This window comes from Tenrec ecaudatus, chromosome 6 (assembly GCF_050624435.1).
Source record: "Tenrec ecaudatus isolate mTenEca1 chromosome 6, mTenEca1.hap1, whole genome shotgun sequence".
Classification (NCBI taxonomy): domain Eukaryota; kingdom Metazoa; phylum Chordata; class Mammalia; order Afrosoricida; family Tenrecidae; genus Tenrec; species Tenrec ecaudatus.
This window is the reverse complement of record NC_134535.1, coordinates 12,034,653-12,062,634: the sequence shown is the minus strand read 5'-3', so window position 1 is coordinate 12,062,634 and position 27,982 is coordinate 12,034,653. Positions and strand designations below refer to the sequence as shown.

At 50.6% G+C, this 27,982-nt stretch overlaps 1 long non-coding RNA gene across 1 annotated transcript; it reads left to right on the top strand.

Moving 5' to 3' along the window:
• Window positions 1-197: 197 nt before the first annotated feature.
• LOC142451898 (uncharacterized) lies at window positions 198-27,883 on the top strand. The gene is made up of 3 exons (XR_012785005.1): window positions 198-363; window positions 15,665-15,758; window positions 27,262-27,883. It is a non-coding gene; the product is annotated as an uncharacterized LOC142451898 (long non-coding RNA).
• Window positions 27,884-27,982: the final 99 nt, after the last annotated feature.

The following is a 27,982-nucleotide window of genomic DNA, read 5'->3' as shown; positions in this document are numbered from 1 at the left end:
GCTAAGAACGGACGGCGACCCAGGGCCGTGTTTCCGCTAGTGAGCATGCGCAACTCCACGGCTGCACTCCCACCCAATCAGAGAATCGCTTAGCCGTCCTCCCGCCCAGCCAGGAGTTAGGGGCGTAACTACCATCAACCTGAACCAATGAGAAAGATTATTGGCCTGGGGACGCGCTCCGAGTCGAAGAGGGGCGGAGTGAAGGAAGTGGTTCCTTTAGCAAGATGGCGGCCAGCATCGTAGGCCGGGTCGCTGCTGCGGCCGGCGCCTCCGTGAAGCCCATCTTCAGCCGAGACATGAACGAGGCCAGACGGAGGGTGCGCGAGCTCTACCGTGCCTGGTATCGGGAGGTGCCAAACACTGGTGAGAGGCAGCGGCGCGCGCGGGCCCTCAGTGGCAATGTTCAAGGTCGCCGGCCTCCGATTGGTTCTGGGTGGAGTCGGGTCGCCCAACCTCAAGGTGGCCTCGGCTTGCGTTTACGCCGCGGTCAGCCAGCCGGTGCCCAGCATCCGACGGCGCTTTGGCCTCTCGTGGCCCCCGGAGCTCAAAGGAACCCTTGGAGGAGGGGCACGACCTGTCAGCGTTAGTCCCGCTAAGAGGATCGGTGAGACGTGTGGGGTCCTCAAGGGAGTCGCGACCAATGGTCCGACCTCCGCCCTGGTGGCTTTGGAGCACAAAACCAACTCTCACTCACTCACTCACTGCCACCGAGTCGTTGCCGACTCACAGCGACCTCATACGACAGAGTAGAACTGCCCCTGTGGGTTTCTGAGACGAATTCTTTTTCTGGAATTGAAAGCCCCGGCTTCTCCCAAGAGAACCTGAAAAGCTCAGGAAACATTGCAGACGCTCCGCAGTGGCTGTAGGCATTGAGCTCCCTCACCACTTACAGGAAAAGAGACTGAACTGGAGAAGGGAGAATGCCGTCCCAGGTCATTCAATAAGTCCGCCGACCTTTTTCCAGTCTTCCTGGCCAGGCTACCTCCCCTGCCCGCCTCCCCCCCCCCCCCGAATCCCCCCTTGTCTTTGTAATGTTCAGTGCATTCCAGATCCCCAGCCATCCTGTAGAAATGCGCCATAGAGAGAATTTCCCAGGATGTGTGGAAGCAGACTGCCACATGGTGCCAACCCCCAGCAGCTGGTCGCTTGGAAACCACTGACTTAGCAGCCAAGCACATAACATTGTGCCACCTAGTGAGTGTCCCCGGCTTTGGTCCTTCCTGGATAGTCTGTGGGACCTTGTCAACCTTGTCACTTGCTCTGCTGCCTCTCCTTCCTGTGAAATTCCCTTGGCCTGCCCCCTTTGCTCCAGCACCCCAGCCTTCACTTAGATGTCAGCTGGCCAAAGGTTTGGTAGGCAGTTTCCCGAATGCAGAGACAGCTGCCTTCTTGTCCTGTGTCCCTTCAGTACTGCCCAGTGTACCTACGGCTCCCTGCACAGGTATCAGGGAGTGTCCCTCTATTGTTACTGCTTTTCAAGATCTTTAAACTGGCCCTTCACCCCTACTGTGAGGCATAGAATGTGGAGGTTAGGGCCCAGGTCCTCCTTCAGGGCCCTGCCCTTGACTGGCTGTGTGACCTCCAGCAAGTTCCTTCATCTCTCTGTGCCTTCTAATCTCCTTCTTCGGAATGCAACTGTATTCAGTAGGTTCCTGTTCGGAAGTGTTAGGAAGTGTTTGGAACGGGGCTGGGTTTTTAGGGCACAGTCATCAGGCTGCTCTGGCAAAACCCAATGTGATGTATTTGGGGCGAGAGTGGGGCAGGGTGGACTGTGTCTGTCCCACAGAGTCCTTGTCCTCAAAGGAGTTTTAAAATATTTACGTTTTATTAATTGGGAGTTACGACATCGATCCTTCCATAGTTCAATCATGGCAAGCAGTATTGTGCAGTTGCTGCCACAATCCATTTCCAAACATTCTTTTTCTTTCTGGACTGCTGTCTGCAAGTAGTTCTTGTCAGGTTGCTGATGATGGGAACTTCCTTCACCCTACAAAGATTAAGGATAGGGGACTTTGAGTGACCTGCTGGCTGGGACTCAAGTTCAACAATAGACGTGGAGGGTGACAGTCAGAAGGGATGGGAAGTGTAGGGGTGCATTCATTTTCAGATGTTCAGAGAAGACTGTTTCTCTGTGTGCCTGGGGCCGTTCTGTGTTTCAGGGGGTAACAGAGGGTCCAGATTCAGGAAGGGGGGTTTGCCCAGCCTCACTCAAGCATGATGGCTACAAGGGGTTAGAAGCCAGGAAACTCATAGTGCCCAGCTGTTTCGGGGCCACCCCCTCATTTACTGCCAGACCTTCCCTTAAGTACTGTTTGGGAAGATTGGCCCCAGCCTGACAGGGAGAAGGCAGGGGTTACAGGAGCCCAGAGGGCACAGAAGAAGGGCCGCCGGGGGCCTCACCGCCTGGAGGTGAGGGGTTGGTGATCTGTAACCTGTCCAGTGCCCAGACCCGCTTTCCTTCACTGGGGCTCCAGCATTGCTAAAAGGGCATCCAGAGTTTGGATGGCAATTGACAGCAGAGTATCCTAATGCTCATGTTGCTCTCTTTTAGGGTGCGTGTTAGAGGTTTCCTTATTACACATGAGGACACAGAGGCACACTAACTGGCTATGGGTCACAGTGTTCGTTGGTGGAAGAACCAGACAGCAGGCCCCGACTGTTTCTCCCAACCCCATGAGCCCTCCCCACCCGGTCACCCCTTGGTCTCTGCGGGGAGACCTCTTTGTCTGCTAAGATTTCTCCTTTGAAGAAAGTGTCTCATGCTCCTTGCCGCTCACAGATTAACAGTTTATTCCTGTTTGTTTGTTGACTTTCTATTCGGTCACTTAATGTCCATGTCATTGGGCACCTCTTGTATGATAGGCCACACATGATGTTAGCGGGCCTTGCATGGAAGTGTCCTGTGGATGATTCAGAAGGAGGGACAGAGAAGCAGAGCAGTCTGCCCACCGTGTCACTGATGTGTGGAGAAGGCCCGGCAGTTTACACCGAGCTCATTCAGGCAGGATCATCTGCAAAGACTGGCACTTGGTCAGCCCCATGGCCCCGTATAGGAGTGGGTCAGAGGGCACTTTCCCCTGGGTTTTGTTGTTGTTCAGCTGAGGAAAGAACAGGCTGAGGGGTTTTGCCCCTAATAAGGGTGCTCGCTATGGAGACTGAGCCCTGTTTGTCCGGTCTCCGAGCCCAGGCCCTTTCCATTGCACCACATGGTCTTCCTTTGAGGGAACACCCTGGGCCTGCCAGGATTGTTAGAGGAACTAGAGCAAAAAGCTGTGCACCTTGCTTCTAAAACTGCATGTGTATCAGACCCACGAATCCGGAGTTCAGCCTGGTACAGGGCTGCGTTCACCTTCTCTGTACCAGCCTAGTGTACATGCGGTCAAAGTGAGCCGGGAACCCCATGGTGTAGACCAGTGAGTGATTCTACAGGCCAGAGCCCAGGGGGGTCCTGCAGTCTTCCCACTGTCCTTCTCCCTGGTACGGGGGCGCTTGTTCAGGGACTTTACTAGGAGGAGGTACCTGGGACATAGGTGTAGGGTCTCCCTAGAAAAGGGTAGGTAATTGGCACCAAATAATTTCAGTGATTTTTGTGGTTCATTCATTTTGAATCGGTTATAACTTGGGACCATTCTTGTAAGTACAAATGTCCAGCTTGTCTGAAGCCATCGTGTTCCTCGGAGATATCCATCATCGGTGGTACCCAAAGAAAGTAATGCTTACTTTTCATTTTTCACAGTGTTTAAGATTTACTAACAAGTTAGTCCTTCCAGAATATTCTTAGCAAAAGGACAGGTAACCCAGAGGGTTGCGGTGCTACGTGTGCGAGTGAGCGTTTCCCTTGGAAGCTCACAGACCCTGGGCAGCTCAGAGCGGGAGGACTTGGGAGACACTGATGGCAGCGTGGGTTTCACGTAGATCTGCTGACTACAGTGTCAGCGGCGTGAAGCCACAGGAGAAAGATGAGGCTCTCTGCTCCCATTAAGATTGAACCTGGAAGCCCATGCGGGCATCTCTGCTGTCTCAAGGGGTTGCCATGAGTGGGAGTTGACTTGATGGCAGTGGGTTTGGCCGGCCGGTCGCTGGGCTGCAGGAACCTCCACAACTCCCATAGGTTGGCTTGAGCCGTGCATTTAAAATGCAGACCAGCTGAGTACTGCTGTCAGGGACAGTTTCTCCTTCCACATCCCTGTTCTGAAAGGAGCACTCCGATACGTTCAACACAGACTGTGGCTCTAGGGCCCCGGTTGCCAGGGTCCTTATGTAGGATTCAGACAAGCCACTGTCATGTGTTCTAGGCTCACTGGCCCCAGTGGGAAGAATTCTCAATTCTAGTTTCCAGGTTTGCTTGCCCATTTGTTTTTCTCTCTTTATTGTTGGGGCGGGGCGCTAGGGGCTCTTTACTAAAATCCCTAATATTCTAACAAGGATGTTGAATAGTCTCTTCTCTGACGGGAAAGCAGGGTGTGTTTGCCAGTCTGTAGGGCTTAAAGCACTTTCCTCTATAGAATGCCACGGTCGATGGGAAGCTAGCAAAGCCACGTCAGGGAGAAAGTGCAGTGTAGGACGTCCTCCCTGGAGCGACCCCGAGTTACATCGACCCCAAGGGAGCCTCTGTGCTGACGGCAGACACCTAGTCATAAAACTGGGGCCTCAGTTCTCGTCTCTTTCTGCCCTTACCAATGTCCTGAGTGGGTCAGGCATGGTTCTCTGTGCATTGTGACTCGGGTCTTTTCTTCAGGGCTGTTTTATTTTCCCATCGCTGTCCCCAAGTTGTGAATGTAACTAAACATTCAGATGTTAAGCTCGACTTCCTCAGTCACCAAATGGCCCTCCTGGTTTCCTGAGCTGGTTTGAGATCATAGGAAGAGGCGCAGCACTGCGGTCAGGATGCCCACTCTGACCTCGCCATCTCCCGAGCTGCCCCCAGCTCCTCGCCCCTCCCCACAGTCCCCTCCATATACCAGGCCCTGCCCCACCATGGTTGTCACCAGTCAACCCCGTGGGGAGGCCGACTGTGCCTCAGAGGGGAGCAGCATGCACAGAAGGACAATCATGACGTCGAAGCTACTGAATCTGCCCATGTGTCTGGATTGCTGCCCCTCAGACTTCTCCGTCCTCGGTCCCAACAGCTGCCCCTCCATTCAATAATGAGCAGGAGTGAACCTCCAAAACCTCTCTCCCCTTCCCCTCCTGCAGGCCCTACGCAGTCACACCCCTCAGAGGGCCGGTCAGCTGGCATTGACGCCACCCCCATGATGGGAACTCTTGCATTGTACTGGCTGCTGCCTGCAGCCCCACACCTTGCCCTCACAGGGAATGGAATGGAAGCTGCTGGGGGCGGGGAAGGTGGAGCAGCAGCAGCTGGTCACCTCGACCTCTTGAGCCCCCAGAGCAGGGAAGGGCTGATGTCTAGTAAGTGGAAGGAAGCGGCAGCTTGCACGGCTTCCGTGAACATCCACTGCAGCTTTTCCAAATCTCTCTTGACGCGCTGGTTCTACCCTGAATCATGTCCTCCTAGTGCACCTATTCCAGCTGGAAATCACGGTGAAGCGTGGACGGGACAAAGTCCGAGAAATGTTCATGAACGCCCATGTCACGGACCCCAGGGTGCTGGATCTTCTGATCATTAAGGAACTTGGCCACCCTTTCATGCACCCAACTTGCCCTGGGTCTCCCCAGATGAACATTTTGTCTCCATGTTTACAAAGAAGCGAGTGCGGGCTCAGGGTTTGAGAACAGTGCTCGGCCTCAGGGGCCTCCCTGGTTATAGCAACTGCAAGGGTGTTAAGGGGAAAGCCCCCCACCTGTGTTTTATAACCAAAAAAAGGAGCAAAGTGCTCAAGCCCTTGTAGGGCCTCATCCCGGGGGGTGCTGCTTCATCTGGTAGCCGGCTTTCCACTGGGAGAGGCAGGCAGGCTGGTGGTCAGTCAGCCCTGTGCAAATGGGGCCAACACTGGGCCTGAGGCTCTCTCCGGCCAGCCTCCTTAGCTTCCGGAGGACCCTCAGTGAGCCCCGTGAGGAGGAAGGGGAGAAAGAGTGAATACGACTTCAGGCCACCAGGCAGTGCTACAGGAAGGGCTGCTGCCCGGGAAGCATCTTCTCTGGGGGACCAGTTAGCCCCGGTGCATGATCTGTGTGAGGCTCGGAGTTGCTGCAGGCCCGTTACCTCCTTTTCCTGATACAATAGCTGTTGTCTGGCCGGTGGGAAACCAAGAACAGGGCCCAAGCCCCGAGGGCTGGATCCCTCCCACTTTGCCCCCAGCCCTCCCCCCCCTTCCCTGTGCAGGGCAAGATGGAGCTGGAGGAAACAATCAAGGTGTGGAAGCAGCGGACGCATGTGATGCGCTTCTTCCATGAAACAAGCACCACGGCCGAAGGATTTCTTGTCCAAGTTCTATGTTGGACACGACCCGTGAGGGCACCCAGTGGAAGGTGACGTGATGTTATTGTGTCAGAATGCAAATAAACTCAGTCTGGGGCGGTCATTTCCTGAACTCAGTTCCACTGGTGAGCCCGCGGGAAGCTGTGTTTCTGCAGCGCGTCTCTCACTTCGCGCCTCAACAAGTGGGGTCTCGGTGTACACACCACCTGTTCTCTCCCTCTTCCTGAAGTGTGGGGTTTCCTGTGAGTGCGATTGGACGCTCTGTCTCAGAGCCCTGGGTGTCGGTAAACAGGAAAGGATGAGGCCATCTGCTCGGAAACTGTCAGCCGGCGTGCGGCTGGATGCCTTGGCTGATTGAGCTAGGGCTTCTACGGCCTCCAGGACCGGACAGCTTGGTGTCAGGGCACCGGCGATACCAAATGAGCCAGTCCTTGGGGTCAGAGAGGGATCAGGGCAGCACCAATAGGCGCAGAGCCCAACTGACAAGCTGGTCTCTGCGGAAAATGGCCACCCAGGGGCCTGGCCCTTCTCCTTCCAACAAGCACCCGACCTTGAGACGCGATTGATTCCCGCTCAAGGTGGCACCCTGCTAAGGACACAGCTGGTGGGGCCCATGAGAATAGAAGCAGTCCTCCTGGCTTTATGACACTCCGGGTGGTGACAGGAGAGGAAATGGTGACCCATGCTAAAGCAATGACTGCTTTGCTTTGGACAAGTCTTCTCTGGTCCTTTCCTGGAGCAATGCTGAAGAAGGGGTAAGACCTTCTCAGCACAAACCACTCCTTAGACTGTCTTCTATCCTACAGAACCCAACTTCTGAAATTCTCCTTTTAAGAATGACATTTCTTAAGTCGTCCACATGGCTGGCAGCCAGCATCACTGAAGGAAAAGGGACAGTCTTGGCTGGGCTTTGGATATGGGTCCCAGCCCCATAAGTGCCTTGGTGGGCCCAGCCCAGAGGCTCGAGCGACCTGGCGGTACAGCAGTGGCCCATGTGTTCAGCGGACACCTGGGCAGGCTAGAAAGCACCAGCCATGAATGATTTCCGTGGCTGTCGTTCCATCACCCAGACCGCCGTTTATTCTGTTTGTTCACAACCGAGGCGCTTGTGTCCCAGGGCACAGTGGACTCACTCTGCAGGGAACAGCCCAAGCCCAGGGTCCTGGGTCATGGTCAGGGCCGTGCAGGGAGCTTCAGTGATCAGAGGGCTTCCCTGGCCCTTGAGCTGCCAGAAGGAGAAGCAGTAAGCCCATCATTGAGTGAGCACTTTCTCCTCTGCCCGTCTTCCATGCCCTGTTAGAAAGGAAAGCTGTGAGCTGGGCAGCTCCGCACCCCACTACTGATAGGACTCCCAGGGGCTTCCCCCAAACGCAGCAGGAGCGCAGCGGTCTTAGGAGGCGTGAGGATTCGTGCAGTCACACACGCACCGGAGAGGCAGAGCTTGGGTTCCCACGGCACGTATGACTGTCCCACGACAGCAGGAAGCTCGGGCTAGTAGCACTTTGGAGTGAGTGAGAGAGAGAGAGATAAAGCGTATAATAACAAGTGTCTGAAAGGTGCCGGTCAGGAAGGGCAGTCGCCCTCGGAGGCCAGCATGAGGAGAGATTTCATCCACCAGGAGCAGTACAGTTGGGCCTTGGAGGAAGGTGGGATTAAGCCAGCACTGGGAACGAGCCTTCTCCATGGGGGAATGACGCACCAATGCGAGTGCCAAGCAAGGGAGTGGGTGATTCAAGAAAGGAGTGCTGGGGACCGGCGGCAGTTGGAAACACACCGTCCCAGGTGTGGCCAAGGTACAGGAAGCCTTGCATGACAGGCTCTAACATCGGGGTGTCCTTTTCAACCACAGACCTGCTTTTACTGCACTTCACAGACTGTTGTTTTGACAAACTCTGAAGGTTTGTGGCCGCCTTACAGGAATCCAATCTACTGGTGGACATAGTGTCCATTCACGTCTGTCACTGTCACGTTGTGGGCATTCTCAAGCTTTTTTAATAAGGCTCTTACATACTACAATACAGTGTACACAATTTATACGCACTGGAAACTGAACCATGAGTGGGATCCACTATATTGCACCGCTTCATCGAGGTGGTTTTGAACCAAATGGTTTTGAGGTCGGCCTGGTGGCAGCAGCCCTACTGTACATACTAAGAGCCCAGGAAGTCTGCTCAGGAAAGCAGGTGGCAGAGCAGGTTGCTCTGCTCCCATGCAAGGCTTGGATAGTAGCTGCCACGGGCACTTCCCAAGAACCCGGGCATGTCACCAGCAACCTCACTTGAGAGAAGAAAAATGATGAGAAGAAAGCTCAGGGGATGGGTTTTATCGCCACCATGGGATCGAAGTACAAAGCATTTCTTCTTTTTAACAAAGTGTTCTAAATCCAAACCTCTGCCATCTAGTCATTTCCAACTCATAGCCACCTTATGTGGGGCTTCTGAGACCGTAAAGCCTTAGAGGAGCAAACCCCTCTTTATGCCATGGGGCAGTTGGTGGGTTTGAAATGCCAACCGTGCGGTTGGCAGCCCAATGCTAATCCTAAGTTCTACCAGGGCCCCTGTAAGGCACTCTAGACATCTAAAGCTCAGGGCACAGGCTGGTAATTGCAGCTCCCTACAGACACATGAGTGAAGAGAAAGTGCTACCAGGGCTGGAAGACTTGGGCCACTGGGTTTCCAGGAAACACGAGGAGGTTTCAAGAACTTCGTGGAAGAGTAGAATGAAACAATAATGGAATTTTCCCCACAACTTTTCGAAGCCCCTCACGTGTAAACGTAAAGAGAAGTTTATACAACTCCAGAAGTGACTGCTTCCCTGGGGCCTGAGAAATCCAATTCTGATCAATCGGGAGCCCGGAGGGGACCACTTGCCACCAACAACAGCACTGACCACACACACAACTGGAAGTCTCCATGAGAATGGGAGAATAATGTGGAGCAACAGCTCAAATTCAGAAACGTGACCACCCACTGGGCTGAGACTAGAGAAAGCCAGAGAGACGCTTTTTTTTTTTAATTGGGAGTCACCTGCACATGAGGAACTGTTACAGGGTCATGGCATTAGGAAGGTGGAGAAGCACTGCCTTAGAGCATCAGCTACACAACACCACACAGGCAGCTGGTGCTCAAGGGCAAAGATAGAGGGCAGAGATGCATATGGATGCTGGAGAGGCAGAAAGAGTGGGGGAAGCAGAAGAAAAAGGGCGGGGCAGGAGGGCAAAGTGCCTATCAACTGTTGAAGGGGAAATGAAATGAATTTGCTGTGTATACTTCCACTTAAAGCACAACAAAATGCTCCTTTTTAAAAAAAAAAAAAAAGTCAATTTTACATGCAGGTGTGTTTTGAACAAGTGGGCCCGTCTTTACACTAAAGTGTCAGCTGTTTTACTGGGTCCGGAGGAGTGAGTGTCCAGACAATGGCCCAACACCTGGCATTTTCCACGCAGACACATTCATACCACAAACACACTCCACACACACATGAGCTGAGCCTTTGTGTAGGCAGCTACTGCCCCAAAGAGCCCTATCTTGCTGTAAAACCTCCGTTCAGGGAGTTGTCCATGCAAACCGGCCCAGGCCTGGCTAGTTCATGATGACTGGGTTGTTGATTTTCAAGGCCCAGGGCGAAAGGGCTGTCTCCATAGAAACACCAAGGGGTGGAACAGGTGCTGATGGCCGGTAACTGCATTCAGTAGTGCACCTGACTCAGCCGACAGCTTGGAGCCCTGAATCTCCCCTGAAAGTGGAGGGTCACACTTTGCTACAAGCCTCTGCGCGTCTCGTGCTGCGAATCACAGGAAGTACACCATGGGGCAAAATTCATAAAGTTGGAGTCAGAATCAACTTGATGGCAGGGAGTGGGGGTTTGATTTTCTCTACACGCCGCAACTGGAGTTGGTTCCGAATCCGAGGGAACCTGCAGGACACAGTCCAGGTGCCCCAGAGGGTCTGCTGGGCTCTAGATTGTCATGGAAGCAGGTGCTCACATCTTTCTCCCATGTGGTTTTGAACCCATCAACCTTTGGTTAGCAACCTTTGTTTAGCAACCTCTGCCACCAGAGCTTTTTTAATAGGCTTTGCTTAGTCTGTATTTGTGTCCGATTTTGACATCAAAAACTACCAAAAATGTGGCACAAAGATGGATATAGATATGTTATGTCTTTTTGTAACTCCTAGCAATTATGTAGCAGATCCTGGTGCCCTGCCCTCCCCTCCCCACAGACAGCCTTGGAAACCAGCTGCAGGTTCACTGTGTCCAATAGCACCTCTGTGAGTCAGGATCAACCCTACGGCTACCTGTTTTTCTAGTTTGTAAAACGTTGGCACAATTTATACAACTTTTTGAAGAAGGCCGATGAAATACTATCCCCCTTTTACAGATGGTAAGTTAGTGTGATGGGCTCTGGATCCCCTTCAATGGGTGTGTGTTGGCCTCTTGGGGCTCTGGGAGGCACCATGGGAGTCCGTGGGCGCCCTCTAGTGGTGCCCTGAGAATGGTGTGGATCCAAGCACCTTCTGCAGAGTGTGTCTGTCACAGGGAAGCTCTAGGGTAGGGAGTGGGGCTGGGAGGACATACTGAGGAAGCAGGGACCCAGACCTAGGGGTTCCTTGTGTAATGCTGCTGCCAACATCTTAACACACTCCAGGAGGGCTTTGTAGGGCACAGAGCTACAGCAAAAGCACTGGTGCCACCTTGGGTTTAGCAGTGGGCTGCCAACAGCAAGGCTGGAGAATCAAGCCCACCAGCTGTCGCAGAGAAAAAGTCGAGGCTGGAGGAGAGCAGCTTCAGAAGCCCTGTGTGGGGTCACTGCGGGTCAGAGTCAACACCACGGCAGTGAGTCTTGTTATTTTGTGTTTTTCCCACAGGAGTGGGTATCTCGGCAGCACAGGCTTCTGTCCTAGAAACAGGAGGAGGTGTAATTGAAAGGGGAAACTACACTAGGGAGACTAGGAATGGGCACACCCCTCGTTTCACATTCCTGAGCTCTGCAGGATGCACCTGCTACCTGCTCCTCACCAGGCCCTGCAGAACAGTGCCGTGCTCTCTCCAAGCGCTCATGGCAGGCAGCCCATCTACTCACCTTCACATGGGGATACACCCGACTCCCTCCCAGGGGACGTGGGAACATGGACAGACTCGAACACGCAGACCCTGTGAGCTGCTGGAGAAAAGGCATCCCCTGGCACAGACGTGATGCCGGAGGGGACTCCACGGGACCCCACAGAACTGCTGCTGCCCTCCCCCAAAGACATCAGGCCAGGATGCACTTATACCCACACCAGTGGTTACCTGGTTGGCCACATGTGTCCCGGGAAAGACCTGTTCTCCCCTGGGAGCCTCTGAACCTGCAGTTCTCCATCTCGAGTCCTGCTACTAGGGCAGGAAATGTCGAGAGGGATCGCGGGATAAGTATGTTCAGAAGACCGACTCTAGGTGTTATGTATTTTCCAAATATGTCACTGCCCTCAGGCCAACTCCAACTCGCAGTGCCTCTAGAGGACAGGATAGAACTGCTGCTCCCTAGGGCTTCCTAGACACCAAATTGTTCCTGGAACCGGCAGATTCATCCTTTTTCCCTGCCAAACAGCAGCAGGGTTTGAACTGATGACCTTGCGGATAGCATCCCAACCCCTAACCCACAATTCCACCAGGGCTCCTTTCCAAATGCACAGTTTATAAAATGTCAGAGTGGCTAGAAATGTGCTTTTATTCTCTTTCCTGCTAAATGAATTCACTGTGGGATTGTTTCATCATGAGCTATCAGACTGTTGCTTGTTAGAAGGCTGTATATTGACTTAGTTCCTGTGCTGTAGCACCACAGTGGGTCCAACTAAGGTCCACCTATGTCGATGGCTGTGTTCTCTGCGGGATTTAAGAAGGATCGTGCAAATCATTGTGGTGTTAGTGGCTACTATGTGTTTTTCCAGATTTGAAAGGGGGCGGGGCAGAGAAGAGGGTATGATTGGAAATGGTACTAGCCTGGGTATTCGTTTTGGCACTTGAAGAAGACCTGGATGTTACAGAGATAGAGAGAAGTAGCTGTGTTCTGCTTGGGTATCTATGGAGCCCCAGTGGTGCTGTTGAGTAAGTGCTGGACGGTGAACTTCAAGATTGGTGGTTCGAAACGTACCAGCTGCTCTGTGGGGGAAAGATGGTGCGCTCTGCCCCTTTAAAGATGCACAACCTCAGAAAGCTTGTACAGAGTCCCTTTGAATGAGATCCGACTCGCTGGCAGTAGGTTTGGGTGGTTTGGTACCAGACATCTAGGAAGAACTCTTCGGATATTGGGTAGGTGCATCCCTGGAGGAGCCTGGAAGGCACGAAGACCATGGAACTTGGAGCTCAGGTGGGACAAGGTGGGAGTTCCTATCCTGTTAGCTTCCTAACTCCTCAGTGATCACGTGGTGCAAACAATTACCATTTCATTCCTGGTACAGTTTTCCATGAAAAAAAAGTTCGTGACATAGAGAATGTAAGGGGAGATTGACTAGCTGTGCTTCATTTCTAGTACGACTGTTAGCAACTTGGTGGCTTAAGGTAACAGCGGTTGCTCTCTCACAGTCTGGTTGGCTGGCAGCCGACGGGTTCCCTGAGCTGAAGCCCCGGTGTGTGCACGGCCTTGTTTCTTCCTGGAGGCTCTAGGAATGAAGTGGTTTCTTTTCCAGCTGGAGAGGCTGCCCGCCCTCTTGGTGTGTGACCTCTCCCTCCACCATTGCAAACACCCTAGTATCTCTGACTCTCATGGGCCTGAGGATCAGGGTGAGCATCGTTGGCAGTGCAGATGGGAACACTAAACAGCCTCCGGGAAACCTGGGATCGAGTCAGCCCATGAGTGCGTCAGTGTTTCTTTTCTCACCCGAGCCGGCAGTGGTTCTCAAGCTGGGCAGGGGTCGACACAGTACACTGAAGAAGGCCTGTCCGCACACAGATGGGCTGAAGGTGCAGAGATGGCATTTTATTAGTCCCCAGTTAGCAGATTGAGGAAACGAGGGTAGAATTGTAGCCAAGAACACCCAGCCAGAAAGGAGGGAGGCGTTCCCACACCCCAGGCTCTCCAGCCCAGCTCTTCACAGACTCCCCCCAACCCCCGAGGGCGGTGGATGCTGGGCCCTTGCCTGAGCAGAGGAGCTACAAGTTGAGCTCCACTCCTCGGGAGGGTCACCAGGTCAAGCTCTCCGGGCTCCTCCTCAGATTGTCACTTATATTCGAAGCCCACCACCCATTGCCCCCTCAGAAGCCCCTTCCCCCTGCAGACGGCCCTTCCAGAACTACTCCTAAAAGCCCACCACCCGCCTTGGCTAATTGATACCCTGGTGTGGTCTTTTATGTCTTGGCAAGGATGTCCAAGCAGATGGTAGCATTTACAGATTTCTCTGTACCCAGAAAAATCCTGGTCTTTTGGGGGGGGTGGGGGGGCGTGTGTGGAACAGCGGTCTTTTAAAAACTAAAGGAAGAATAAATACTGTGTTGTTTTCAGTGAAAGTTGACACAGAAAATTAAACTGCCCTGTGAGTTTCTGCACACTTGTCCCATGATGTCAGCTACCGTTTTCAAGAAACACCTCTTCAAGGAGCTATCCTACAGGGTCTCAGGTGCTGCCATGGGGTCAGCAGGAATCTGGGCCTTGACCTTGGACAGGCGGCCTCTGGCAAGTCATCTTGGATGGAGGGGTGGTGAGCACTGGACGAGTTAAGCCATGCCAGAGGCACAGTGGCGGTGGTGGGCACTTGTCCCTTGGCTGCCACAGTGGATTGGTTTCACTACAATCGAGTGCCTGTCCCTTGCAGGGAGCAGGCCCACCAAGCCTGGAAAGGTGCTGGGGCACCTGGGAACCTCTTCTCCCCTAGTGTAGCCTTCTCCAGCCCTGCCCCTGCCTTTCCTGTGTGTGCAGTGGTTTTCACCCATGCTAAGAGTCGAGAGAGAGCGGGACTGAAGGGACAGGGCCGTTCACAAATGTAGTGCTCTGGTGCGAGCAGTCGTCCATGAGGTCCAGTGCAGAAGTCCTAGCAACTCGGAAAACAAGGCCTGATGCCTTGGAACTTGCAAAATCATGCTTTCTTGACACTGGGTATTGCCAAGTCCTGGGAGCACTGTTTGTGCCTCATAAAGTCTCAGTCCCTCGACATCGTCTTGTTAATCTGTGTTTTGGGAGCTGGCCTGAGTGCCTCTTCTTCCTAGGGAGTACGCTATGCAGGGTGGGGGAGCCCCACTGGCATTCTGCGGTGCATGGTGCACTGACTTAGGCAAGTCAACTCAGAGCAGGCAATACAGGGCAACACCAGCGTCCGGGCTGCAATTCTCTTAGGCCGGCACCCTGGCTTCCTAGAGCCCCCACCAGTCACTTGTGACACCCACAGGAGGTGCACTCCAGGCAGCCAGCGGGGGGAGGAGGGAGGCTGGAGGTGCACCGCACTTTGGAAAGCCTGACCATATAAGGAAGAACGTCACAATTACAGGCTAATTTTCCCCTCAGCCAGAAACTGGTGGCAGGTTTCCTAGTGTACATTTAAAATAGGATGCAGTGTATAAAAATACCGCTCGGCACGCAGGGACCATGTTTTCTGAAAAGGGATGTGGACTTGCATTGGGCATGTAGGGTAAGTGGCTCAGAAGTAAAAATAAAACCTCACAAATATAAGAAGCACTAGAAAGCAGATTCCCCTTTTAATTCCAGAAGGTTTATATTTAACTCTACTATCTTAGCCTCTCCTACCCCAGTCTCCACTGCAAAAATAACCAGGCAAGATCTGTAGGCTGCTAAGCTAGTGAGGAACGAGGCAAAATTGGGTGGGTGGCAGAAGTGGTTGGGGCCCGGGAGCACAGTGGCAGGGCTAGGTGCTCACCCCTGCCATGACCACGGCTTACTCCCCTGTGGTGTTCTCTGCAAAGCTTGGAATGGTTCATCCCGGGTCAGTCCCCTGCCGACAATGTGCCTTTTGTAGCCCCAGACATGCTCCCCGGACTGTGGCTCCGTGTGTCTGGGGTGGGGTGACAACTTCCCAGCATGGACTTGAGCCCTCAAGCCCTGGATCCGTCGATGGAGGGATGGAGGCGCTCTGAGGTTTGGCTTATGACACTGTGGCTGCATCCCTTCCACAGTGTGGTCAGAGAGTAGAGGTTAGAAATGGACCAGTCTGTTCTGCCCCCACAAACGCTGTGACCACAGAGGCACAGGCTGAGGCCCTGACTGACGGGGTCTGGGAGATGCCCAGCGGACAGGGGTGAGTGGGAATATGGCATGGCTCGGTGTAGCATGTCTGACTTGTCCTACCTTTGTTTCAGAAATGTTCCCACTGCCAGGAGGCAGGTGCCACCTTGGGCTGCTACAACAAAGTCTGCTCCTTCCGGTACCATTACCCGTGTGCCATTGACGCAGGTAAGTTGGGCCACAGGCCTTGGCCAGAGGGAGTCTCCGCGTGCTTAAGACCACAACCTGGCGCACCTCTCTTTTCCTCCCCGGTAGCTCTTATTCTCTCTCTGACCTTGGTGCTGTTCCTAAATGTTAAAGAATTGCAGACACGATAATAGAAAGGCAGGGGATAGGTGATTTCTTTATCTTTAATAAATTTTCCTGATAGAGTAGATATCTAAATAGAGATCTGAAATGTATATGTCACTCAGTTCACCTGTTTAAGATGTGCGATTCAGAGAGTGTTTTAAGACAGCCACAGAATTATGCAAACCGGTAAGTTTTACAAAGTTTTCATCACACTGAGAAAGAACGCCTGCCACCTCTCTCCCAACCCTAGCCAACCACTAATGTACTTTATGTCTTGCTGGATTTGCATATTAGGGACATTTTTTAAGATGGAATCATACAGTATGTGGTCTTTATTGACTAACTTCTTTTATGTGGTATAATGTGTACGTATCAGTGCTTAGTTCCTGTATGTATGATATAGGTATACAATAGTCATTTATTCATTGGTTGATAGACATATAGATTGTTTCCATTTTTTGCTTATTATGTTACTATAAATATACAAAAGAGTTTGCGTGGACATAGGTTGTTCCTCCTCTTGGGGATGTATAACCCAGGTGTGGGATTGCTTGATTATTTAGCAACTGTTTAAGCGTTTGACGAGCCTCTATTCCCAAAGTAGCTACATTTTACATTCCCTTTAGGATTGGTCCAAGTTTCTCTAAATCCCCACCAGTCTTTGTCATGGAATTTGTTTGTTTTTGTAATGAGTGTGCAGGGATCTCTCATTGTCTTGACTTGTCTTTCCCTGATGCCCAGTGACACTGAGCATCTTGTTAAGTGCTTCCTGGCTATTCTTTATCATTAGAGAAATGTCTTATTCGGTCCATTTTGGAAAATAATCTTATTAGGGGCTCATATACCTCTTATAACAATTCATACATACTTCAATTGTGTGAAGCACATTTGTACATATGTTGCCATCATCATTATCAAAACATTTGCTTTCTACTTGAGCCCTTAATATCCGCTCCTCATTTTTCCCCTCCCTCCCGCTCCCCCCTTCTGCCCATTTTTTAACTGGATTATTAGTCTTCTTACTATTGAGCTGCAAGGTTTCTTCATCTATCATAGATACACGACCCTTAGGCAATTTATAAAAGTTTTCTCTCATTCTGTGGGATGTGTTTTCACTTCCTCTCTGAAGTCCTTTAAAACATGGAAGGTTTTGATCTTGATAAAATCTGATTCATCTCTACTTTATTCGTTGTGTTTTTTTGGGTATATGTCATAGCTAAGAAACCACCTAATCCAAGGTTATAGATTTACATTTGCTTCTGAGGTTTTTATAGTCGATATTCTTACATTTTCATCTTTGATTCATCATGTGTTAGATTTTTTATATGGTGTGAGGTGTGGGGATTTCTTTCTGCTTTGTTTTCTTGCATGTGGATATCCAGGTGCCCGTTTATTGAAATAACTAGTTTTTCTTCTATTGACTTGTCAGGGCATCCTTGTGGAGAATCACTTGACTGTAAATGATGGTTTCCTCCTAGACTTCAATTCTATTCTACTGATCTATCTTCTGTTCTTTGGCCAGCGCCCCACCCTGTCTCTACCATCTGATGTCTTTGTAGTGATTTCTGAGACCAGGAAGTGTGAGGCCGGCCTTTCTTTTTCACTATTAGCTATTTTGAGTCCCTTGAATGTCCATATGAATTTTGGAGTTCATTTGTTCATTTCTGCAAAGAAGTCCCTAGGAAATTTGACGGAGATTTCCAAAGTTTTGCCATCTTAACAGTAAGGAGTTTTAATGCATAAACCTACGGGATATTTTCCCATCTACTTAGTCTTCAGTAGCACTTTCTTTTTTTCAGAGTCTAAGTTTTGTTCGTCTTTAATTAAATGTATCCCTAAGTATCTTATTGTTTTGGGTGCTTTTGTAAATGGAATTGTTTTAATTTTAAATTCAGTCTGCTATGAGTGTACAGAAATAGAAGCAACTTGTGATGTTGGTCCTGTGTCCTGTAACCATGCTGAACCATTTAGTCCTAAGAGGTTTTTGGGTTAAGAGGATTCTTTAGCATTTTTTTCCTTCTGGATCATGTTAATTTCTGCAAATACAGTTTTATTCTTTCTTTCCAACCTTGGATGTCTTTTTTATCCTTTTTCTTGCCTTGATTAAAACCTGCTGTAACAAGATTGAAAAGAAATGGGAAGAACTTCTTCTTCCTAGCCCTGTGGGTGCTGTTCCCTGTGGGTGTTCTTCGAGTTGAGGAAGCTCCTTTTGGCTCCTTGTCCCCGGAGTGTTTTGTTGTGAAGAGGTGTTAGATTTTGCCCAGGATTTTCCTGGTCTTTTCAGATGATCCGGGCAATGTTTTTGTTGTGTGATAACCATTGAAAAATTGGAAGCCTTTTAGCCAAGTTGTGCTATCCACCAAGTGACACAGAGGCCTTGGGTTCTGACTCAGCCCCAGTTTCCTGCAAAGGTCATCTCTCTTCCTCTAGATCAAAGCTTCTTCAATTGTGGGTCATGGCCCCTACAGGGTCATGTACCTGAATGTGGGTTCGTGAACAATTTGGCAGCAGTAAAAGTTTTCTGAACGTACAATGAATTCAAAATATGAAGTTGAAATCAGACACATAAGGAAAGCCGAGTTCCGTGTGGCGGTGGTTGCCGTTGTAAATGTCTCTGATGAAAGGGGATGCAGATGGAAAGCGTTAAGGAAGCCCTTGCTCTAGACCCGGTTTCCCAGGGAAGCTGCATGTTGAGCTGCTAACTACAAACTGGAAGGTGTGAGGTTCAAAACCACACAAATACTCCACGGGAGAAAGGAGAGGCTTTCTACCCCCATTAGCGTTAGTCTTTCAAACCCACAGGGCTGTTCTACCCTGTCCTATGGGACGCTGAGTCAGTATCAACTGGATAGCAGTGAGCTCGACACTTTATAAATGGGTCATGGACTGTAGTTCAAATGATTTTCGTTGTCAGGGAGCGCTGAGTCAGTCATGCCGCCTGTCTGTCTCTTTCTCTTTCCGGAAAAGGAGGCCGTGGACCTATTCTCTTTGGGAGCCTGTGCTCTGGGCTGTGACCTGCCTGAATGGAGGGATGTTTTTCCAGCACCAGCTGTGTCGGCTTCCCCTAGCCTGCTTCATGCTTGTAGTCAGGTCCGTGGTCTGTCCTAGTCTAGCTGAAGCCTTTCTCAAGCATGATTCATTATATTGCCCTAGTTACATCTGGGTTTTTAATTGAGTTTGTGTTTTGAAAGTAAGTTTTTGTGAGTGCAGGTAAAGTGTTTGATAGTACAGTCACCAGACAAGAGTGTCCCCTCTCTGAAAAGCCGGAGAGAACACACACACAACTTACACACATGTGTTTTGGCTCCTCCATTCCGATCCCTTCAGTGTTCCTGGCTTCTTCTCCCCGTGTCCCTTGATTCCATTCTTTCTTTCCCAGCGTCTGTGCTTGAGCAGCCACTGCCCCTTTGATGGTCAGTGGTTGATTCTGCTAACACAGCACTGCAGGAAGGCTTGTTAAGCACCTGCGATATGCAGATGACACAGCCTTGCCTGCTAACCGTGAGGAGGACTTGAAGCACCTGCTGATGCAGACCAAGAATTGCAGCCTTCTGAATGGATTACAACTCAATGCAAAGTAAACCAAAATCCTCACACCTGCACCGGAAGGTGACATTTGGATAAACGGAGAAAAGATTCACAATGTCAAGGGTTTCATCTTGCACTCTCGGTGTTCATGGAAGAAGCAGTCAAGAGATCGAAGGATGCATTTTTGGGGGTAAATCTGCTGCACAAGACCTCGCTGGAGTTGAAAAGCAAGGATGTTGCTTTGAGGCTAAGGTACATCTGACCCAGGCCTTGGTATTTTCCTTTGCTCATAGACATTTTGAGTTGGTCACTGCATAAGGAAGACCGAAGAAGAATCAATGCATTGGAATGGTGGTGCTGACAAAGCACATCGAAAGTACCCTGGACTGCCAAAGAGCCAACAGTTCTGTCTCAGAGGAAGTACAGCCAGAAGGCTCCTTAGAGCCTCCTCCTGTACTTTGGCCATGTCAGGAGAGACAGCCCTGGAGAAAGATAGCATCATTGCCAGAGTAGAGGGGCAGAGACACACAGCAAGGTCTGCACAGGAGGGACTGACACAGCGGCTGCAACAGTGGGCTCAAGCACAGCAACCGCAGTGAGGCTGGCGCAGGACCGGCAGGGTTTTGTTCTGTTGTCCATCGGGTCGCTGCGAGTTGGAACCGCCTCAGTGGTCCCTAACAGCAGCAGCACTCTAACACAGGGGCAAGTTTAGTTACAGACTTCTGACGGGGTTCACCGGACTCTGCTCCACCAGGACGCCGTCTCCTTTACGCACTTCTGCTTCACATTTTCCTCGTCTTCTCAGGACCACTGACTGGGATCCTTTTCGGAACCCTTGGTGGAATCGAGGAACCATTTTGTTTTTCTTGTCAGGGTTGTGGAGACTTATGTTTGCAGTTCATTAGTGGTGCATTGGCCTGAATGTTTGTGTGTCTTTCTGTTTTTACCACTCTGTCTTTCCTCCCAATGGGGAGAAAGCAATATGACTCTTAATGAGCTTTTATGATACCGGTTGCTGCTCACCGAATTAGAATGTAGACCTTTGTCTTTGTGGACTCCCTATGCCTGTTGACCTTGAGGTCCCCTGAGACTATAGCCCCCAGACCCCATCCTCTTTCCCTCGCAATGTCTGGTTATATGTCTGAAAAGTTCTCATTGCTTTGTCCCGTCTACTCCACACCTTCGTGGGCATTTTTGTGGCAAAGGTAACACCCAAGGAGAGATGTCTTCAGTCAGACCTCATAGGTTTGGTCCATCTCTTGCGCCTGCACTGAAGCTTTCTGCTTTGAAGCGGTTTGGGTGATGCTTAGTTTTATTTGGGAAGTCCCGAGAGGACTGGCTGTTTTGTGTTGGCAGAAGCCTCTCACCCAAAAGCCCTGCTCCGAACGAGTGTGACAGGACAGTCCCCTGTGTGCATGGCACAAAGGACCTCTTGAGGACCGTCCTGTGCTCCCAGCACATGGCCTGCCTCCTGCACAGCTTCTTCAGGGACTGGGGAATGCTGGTCACTGGAAATTGATACGGTAGCAGAAGATGTTTTAGTCTGTGCCCCCCAGGCAGCCTCCACTCGGTGTCCTCACTGAGTACTTGAAGTGAGGATGAGGAGCTGAAGGTCACTGACTTTTCTTGAAGTGTAAGTGACCTTTCCCCGACCTGGCCTTTGTTGCTCGTGTAGTGGAGCCTGCCTGAGCTGACTGCCCAGGTGAGCGGCGGCTAGCTCTCCCTGACAGAAGCCGTGTTCACCACCGGTTCTTCCAGATGCTGCCTGAGGCAGGTGGACAGGCGGACGGGTCAGGGGCTCTGGCACCTGGCCCGCCACTCGCCACACTGCGCACTTGGCTCCGCTCTTGGGGACAGGGTGGCTTCAAGGCTGCCATTGTCCTGAGCGAGTCTTGGCTTTGCTGACGACCTGAGTCCAGGTGACTTGGCCTACCCTGCTTTGTGGCAGGTTCTTGAGCCCAGTCTGCCTCAAGGATCCTTCTGGGCATGGTGTATGTGCTCCCAGCAAATGGGTCCTTGGTGGCCTGTGTGTGGAGCACTGAAAGAAGAGTCCCTTGTCTACACTCAGGGCAAGCAAGCGCTTCACAGCCCAGGCTTTTCAAGAGCAGGTGGAGTCTCGGGAAACACTTTCATGGATAGATGTCGCCATGGACACCGAAGTTTTCTTTCCAGGGCATTTGGCTGCTGTGGTTCTGACATCAGGGTGGCTGTTTCTGTGGGGCTGCTGGTTCCATCACATCAAATGCCTGTGCTCTGGAGCAGCTTGTTCATAATTCCAGGGAGGGAAGAGGATGTGGGGGTGGCACACAAGCATCTGCCTGGAGGGCATTTCTAAAAACTTTCTCTTACCACCTTGCTGCGTTCTACAGCTCTGCAGGGTCAATTGCCTTCTTGGCAGGGTACCAGGACTCTGCTGAGCGACCCCCAACTGGAGTCAGAGCAAGTCAGAGCCCCTGCCGGGTTCCCTCCAGCCTTGCATTGCTTCAGAGTAGACCCCTTTGGCCGGTTGTAACCGAAGGTGTTGCGGGCAGCTCCATGCCCCTGTGGGTTTTAATACGCTCATTTCTTCAACTACCCTGGGAGCTGGGACACTGGGCCCTTCCTGGTGTCCGTCCAGACCCCCGGCAAGGAATCAGAGTATGTGCCATGTGACAAAAGTGCTTTTCCCAGCTAACAGCTATTCCATTCATTGTGAGGAACCGCCGTCTGAGACCCAAGGGGCAGCATTGCCCCCAAACAAAGCTCACGGGGTGGATCAAACGTGGGGGAGTTGAAGGGATTGCACTGTCGTGTCAGGAAACAAAGCGTGTCTACACTGTTGAATGGAAAACTGGATCCTCCTGTAAACTGTCTCCCACAGCACAATAAAGTGTCCACCGAAAAGGCACATTGTAAACATCCAAAGGCAAGTCTCTGGGCCACAGCCCCCTCTCTCCCAACATGGGCTGTGGCCCTGTCCATGTGAGGTGCTGACCACCAGTGGTCTTCGACATGGGAGTCATATATTTTTTAAATCATTTTATTAGTGGTTCATACAACGCCTATCACAATCCATACATACACCAATTGTGTAAAGCACATTTGTACATTCATTGCCCTCATCATTCTCAAAACATTTGCTCTCCACCCAACCTGCCATCAGGTCCTCATTTTCCAATCCCTCCCCATTCCCCCATTCCTCATGAACCCTTGATAATACATAAATTATTATTTTGTCATATCTTACTCTGTCCAATGTCTCCCTTCACCCACTTTTCTGTTGTATGTCCCCCAGAGAGGAGGTCACATATAGATCCTTGAAATCTGTTCCCCCTTTTCAACCCACTCTCCCTATTCCCTCGCAGTATTGCCACTCACACTATTGGTCCTGAGGGGATCAACCGCCCTGGATTCCCTATGTTTCCAGTTCCCACCTCTACCAGTGTACATCCTCTGGTCATCAGACTTGCAAGGTAGGATTCGGGATAATGACAGTGAGAGGAAGCATTTAGGAACTAGAAGAAAGTTGTATTTTTCATCATTGCTGCATCGTACCCTGACTGTCTCGACTCCTCCCCAAGACCCTTCTGTAAGGGTGTCCACTTCGCAACCCCCTGCTCATTCACTATGGTAAGACTCCATGATGCCTGACACCTGATCCCTTTAACACCACGTGATCGCACAGGTTGATGTGCTTCTTTCATGTGGGCTTTGTTGCTTCAGAGTCAGGTGGCCGCTGGTTTACATTCAAGCCTTTAAGACCACAGACACTATATCGTTTGATAGCCAAGCACCATCAACTGTCTTCGCCACATTTGCTTATGCATCCATTTGTCTTCAGCGGTCATATCAGGGAGGTGAGGACACAAAGATATGATTTTTTTGTTCTTTGATGCCTTATAACTGATTCCTTCAGCACCTCGTGGTCACAAAGGCTGCTGTGCTTCTTCTCTGTGGACTTTATTGCTTCTGAGTCAGATGGACGCTTATTTACCTTCAAGCCTTTAAGACCCCAGACACATTCTCTTTTGATAGCCGGCACCATCAGCTTTCTTCACCACATTTAGTTGTTTACCCACTTTTTCTTCAGTGGTTGTGTTGGGAAAGTGAGCATCATAGAATGCAAATTTAATAGAAGAAAGTATTCTTGCACTGAGGGAGAACTTGAGTCTCGGAGGCCCAATGTCCCTATGCTACCTTAATACTAACCTCATAAATATATGCACATAGATCTATTTCCCCATCCTCATGTATAAATATATTTGCATATGTACATGTATTTATCTAGACCTCTATAAATGTCCTCTGCTTCCCAGCTCTTTCCTCCATTTCCTTTGCCTCCCTCCTGTCCCACTATCATGCTCAGTCCCTACCAGGGTTTCAGCAATTCCTCTTAGTTACATTACCCTTGATCCTGCCCCACCAGGCCTCCCACACCCTCCTCACCACCGATTTGGATTGCTTGCTGTTTCTTTGTCCTGGGTTTATTAATACCACTACATGTCCCCCTACCTCCCCCTCTCCCACGTCCCCACAGAAGTATCGGCCCTGTTATTTTCTCCTCCAATTGTTCATTCAGCCTGTCTTATTTAAACAGACCTGTGGAGATAACATGCACAAAAACAAGACAGAGCACAACCAAGCAACAATATACAACACACCAATGACAAAAACAAAAGAAAGAAAAACTTGTAGTTAGTTCAAGGATTATTTGTTGGCCTTTAGGAGTGTTTTCCAGTCCAGTCTGTTGGGGCACTACACCCTGGTCCCAAAGTCCACCTTCAGCATTCCCTTGGGACCTTGCCATTCCATTCCCTTGCTGTTCTGTTGTACCCCCTTAACGCTTTGCCTTGATGTGGCAGGATCCAATTGGGTGCAATTCCCATACTGTGTCTCCGGTGTTGTCCCTGTAGGGCTGCGATGAGTCACTGAGGGGCATCATATCTCATAGTGGGGCCGGCCCTGTGGTCCTCTCTGGACTGGCTGCTCTAATTGGGAACATCGACCTCCTGGCCTGGTGGGCCATGATGTGCTCTACTCTCGCCTCCTCCCCCTTCATCTGCTCCCATGTGCTCCAATCATATATGTCCCTCTTCTGGAGCTGTAGATTCAGTGCCGTCCTTTGAAATAAATTCTTCTGAGGGGAGGGGCAGGTGTCCACTTAGTACTTGGTGTTGGGGCCGGACCCCCAGACCTCTCCATTGGTTCCCTACTCCACACCGCCATGTTGCATTCACATCTTAGAGTACCTGGTTGAAATCTGGTCCCTCTTTCCCTGTGGAGATATAAACAATATCCTCCCCTTGGTTGGGTTAGTGCCCCGTGCCCCCACGACCCTTTTCTTTTTTATTGTTATTACTTTTTTTTCCTTTCCCCACCTCCTTTTTAGTTGTCTATCATGTGTATTCCTGTATTTGATCTGGTCCCTGCCATATTACCTGGTCCTTCACACCAGGAATGTTTTTATACTGTAGCTTCTTCCCTACACCCCTTTTGCCTTTTTTTTTTTAAGTTTACCTCAGCAGCCTTTGAAGTCTTTCTATTTTTAATTCAATGCTATCTTGAAGTCTGTTTTCTCTTTTTTGCCCTCTGGTTGAGGTTGTTCTAGGTGGTGGTCTCTTATTTATGCTTGGTGAGTGTTGTTCTTCTGCCCATACTGGGTCAGCAAGGATCTTTTGTAGGTCTGGGTTTCTTCTAAAAATTCTTTTGAGTTTTTCCTTGTCTGGGAAGATTCTTACTTCTCCATCTATCTTGATTGATAATTTGTCTGGGTAGGGTATTCTTGGGTTTCCATTGTTTTCCTTCAATTTTGGGAATATGTTACTCCACTCTCTCCTCTTCTTCATAGTTTCTGCTAATAGGTCTGAGCATATTCTTATTTGGAACCTTTATATGTGATTGCTTGTTTTTCCCTGGCTGCTCTCATAATTTTCTCCTTTTCCTCAAAGTTGGATAATTTAACTATTATGTGCCTTGGTGACTTCTTCTTGGGATTTAGTCTAGTTGGTGCTTTTTCAGCTTCCTAAATGGTTGCCTGCTTTTCATTCATTAAGCTGGGGAAGCTTTCCTCCAAGAATTCTCTCACAATTTTTGCAGATGACTTCTTTGTTGTGTCTTCCTCCAGTAAGTCAATAATTCTAATGTTGTTCCGCTTCATAGCATCAGACATAGCTCTTAAGTTTTCTTCAGCTTCTCTGGTGATTTTATTAGATTTTTGTTTGCGTTTGTTAAAGTCTGCTTGGCTGTCCTCCAAGTCACTGATGCGGTTCTCTGATTTCTCCAGTTCCTTCTTGAGGTCCGTGAGTGTGCTACTGGTTTTTTTTATCTCCTCCCTAAGCTCATGTATTTCTCTTTGGGTTATAGTTTTTACCTCTTCTATCATTTCATGTTTTCTGTATTGTTTCCCTCATATCCTGTATGACTCCAAGTACCATTCTGAAAATTTCTTTCTGTGGCAGCTCACTGTCTGCTTCTTCTATGCATGTCATTATGTTCAGGACATCTGCCATTGCCTTTTGTTTCTCCCATTTTTTTGTTGAGGTCATTGGGGCTGATGGCTGTTTGTGTTGTTTTGTTTTAGAGGAGCCAGGTGGCACTGGCTCTCTCTGGGAGACTTGTAGGAGTGCTTCTTCAAACTGCCTACAGCTTATTTCACTATGGAATTAACCTACCACTTTATCCTCCTGTGCCTTCCTTCTCAGGGGAGTGACCCAGAAGGCTGCTTTGCTGTTGTGGAGGTTGGGCAGAGTTTCCTGCTGCAGCTTGGACCATTGAGTGTTGGCTGAGCTACCTTAGGATCCCAGGCACACAGTCAGGAATTCCCCCTGAAAGATGTTGAGCAGAGTATCCCCTGTTAGGTCAGCAGGGCCTTTTTCAGCCTTGGGCTAGCCACTCAGGGTGGAGCTCACCTGGCTAGGTGTGGCACAGGCCTAAATACTCTAGGCTAAGGGGAGTGGTCTGGAGGTTAGCAGTAGTGTGTGAGAGACCATAAAAGAGACAAAGAGGAGGGGGGGAGTTAAAAAGCAAGCCCCCTGAGCCTGTGGGGGGCAGGGGAGAGGGGGGATTTAGTGAAGAGATCGAAGCAAAGCAAAAATGTAGCTGAGTCTTGATCCCCACCAGTGGAGCTGCAAGAGTTTAATCCCTGCTCTGAGGAGGCAATGGCAAGCTGTGGCTTTGTTGAGAAAAGGCCAATGCGCAATCCTCCAAGACCGAGAAGATGCTGCTCGACCGAAACTGTGTGCTCCTTAAAGGGGGCAGATTCTGAATTTGACCTCAGCTCCCTCCCCAACAGTGAGAACTGCTCAAGTCAGGTCTGCGCAGGTCCAGCCAACAGTGGTGGGGTGCCATTGGAAGGCTTTGGCCAAATCAGATCTGGTGCCCTGGCAGCTTAGGCTTTGGACTGAGAATGCTGGAACTCCACCGCAGAGGGGAAACCAGCTCCCTCAGCCATGCCTGCCACAGCCCCTAGCCTCACCGCCAGGTCCCTGCAGATGGACAGGGACTATAGCAGCGAGGCTGTGAGACACCAGGGCCCAGTTCCAACTCTGAACAGCCCTGTGCCTCTGACAGCCTGTGCCTCCCCCTACCACCACCCCATGAGCTTCAAGGTTGGGGAGTCTCCTGGCGGGCCCATGGAGCTCTGTGTGCTGGGAGCTATGCTCTGTACCCGGCCTGCCCTCCAAAGGAACACACAGGCCACAGCGCCCTTAGTGTGAAGGTCTCTTCACACAAGCTAACTGGAGCAGCAGTTAGCTGGGCTCCAGAGCAGAGCCCAGCCAGGACCACCTCCTCTCCTGGTCTCCGTGCCTTTTACTATCCCCAGGAGGAGCACCCCAGGAGCTGACCCCATGGGGGCCTGTCTCTTGTCTTCCAGGTGAGACTGTGGAGGTGAGAGGTGGTGGACCCTCGATGGCATGGAGACCTGGCCATCCTCAGCAGCCACCCCACCCCCATCCTGAAGTGCCCACCGGCCAGCACTTCCTCCTCAGTTCTGCATCCCACTCACTGGATGCCCAGAAAGAGACCCAAGAAGTTGGAATGGCTGTTTCCATGGACACAATCTCCATAGTAACAACTGGGGGGAGGGGAGAGGGGAGAGGTCAAGGGAGAAGGGTGGGGACAATGAAAGGGAGGGATAAAAAATATATATATATAAATCTATTTTTAGTCTGGAAAGACTTTGTTTAAATGAAAGGTGCGCTATCCCTTTTGATTCTATTTTAAACTCATCTAGTGGAATAACTCCAAGTGTGTTCCAGCAACAATGAGATTCCAGCGTGAAACTGAACTGAGCAAACTCATCTCACGCAGAGGGTTGTAGGCCTCTCCCGCCTCTAGGGCCCTCCGAGGATCTGGGGGACAGGCCACCCCACCCTGTGTCGCTCACTAGTCATCTCCTAGTGGGCAGGTGTGGGGGAGGGGAGTGGGGACGGTCCATGTTTTCAAGAATGGGGAATTGATGTTTAAACATAAATAAATTTTTTCATTTCCAGAAACACTATAATTGCTTTTACATTTTTAAATCTTTTTGTTTTTATCATCCTTTTTTGGGTTAATCAGTAGATAAACAGAGTGTCTGAACCAAGTTGCATGCA